Raw genomic sequence first — 1,458 nt, 5'->3', positions numbered from 1 at the left:
AATTAAAGACATCCACCAGGGGTGAATAGAATTCGTATGAAAGAAAACAATATATTGCTTACTTATTGGCAGGAGCGCAGCGGCTTCACGGCACTAGAAACTTGATGATCTTATAACTCATCGAGGAAAATGTGATGCACAAAATAATTTTCGCAAGCCGCACTACGCCAAAACCGTTTCTAGACTGTCGCTCAACCGATGGACGGTTGTAGCAAAAAAATTGATTTTTCATCAAGCGCGCCCTTGATAGAAAAAAAAAAAAAAAAAAAAAAAAAAAAAAGCAGACCATCTTTTTCGTAGAACCTGCCTAGTAACTTCTCTCTGAAAAAATTCACCCCACGGTTCCATCGTTCCAGCGACGCAGTTACATGAGCCTCGTAAATAATTCCGAATCAGTTGTAAATATGTATCATTTCTTGTGTTATAGGGCAAGCTATGGAAAATTTACGAATATTGAAACGATGTCAGATTCCTTTACATCCAGGACAGCTTTTTTGAAGATCGTCGGGAATATAATATTAAAAAATAATTGATTCTGCGTTAAAATTTATATTTTTGGTTGAATAATAATGCATTTTGAAGCACTGCCTCGTCATCGAAACAAAGTCAAAATGTGCAGTTCAAACTCAAATCAATGAATTAACAGTTACTTGTTTATAGAAACAATAAAAATGCAATACACAATATTAAATATGCATTACTTCTCTGCCGAAATACCTACCTTTAAATTTTGACGCAGAGGTAATTATCTTTCAATTTTATACTTCTGAGGTTTTTTTAAAAAAACGTATTTTTTCCGGAATTTGACATCGTTCCAATTCCCGTAGATTTTCCATAGCATGCTTTACATAAATCATTACACAGTTTTTGACTTAATTAAAGTACAAAAATAAATGTCATTAAAAGTGCAAAACTTGATACGGTGGCCACTGATCTGTGATAACATACTTTGATACTTTTTGATTTTTTTAGAGGAAATTTTAAAATCGATTAAATCCAAGCTATCTTGAAACATCAGAACATTCTTTTTTACTTATACATGAGTCGTTTCTACGGTATTTAATAGCACTCTGAAACACACACATGCCATTAGGGGACTTATCTGTAACAATAGCGCATGTGAAAAAGTACAATTTCGAAACACATTCAAAAAACTGTTTTGGCATCGAGAAAATTTTGAGGAAATACTCGAGATGTGATCTTCGAGATCTGTACATTATGCCAGAGCCAAACCATATTAAATTTTTGTGTGAACAAAACAGTTTTTTAAGCGTGTTTCTAAAAGGTAGTTTTTCACATCCGCCATCGTTACATATAAGGCCTCATTTGTATCTGTCTTTCCAAAAGATTATAGGCAACTTTAAATGTTAAAATTTCTCCGTTCGCGCCCTGCCGCACTCCATTGATAGGACGTCACTTTCGCCTTCCCTTGGGAGGTACTTAGTCCAAAACTTGTTT

Source organism: Bemisia tabaci, chromosome 9, assembly GCF_918797505.1.
Source record: "Bemisia tabaci chromosome 9, PGI_BMITA_v3".
Lineage (NCBI taxonomy): Eukaryota > Metazoa > Arthropoda > Insecta > Hemiptera > Aleyrodidae > Bemisia > Bemisia tabaci.
This window is presented reverse-complemented; position numbering follows the sequence as displayed.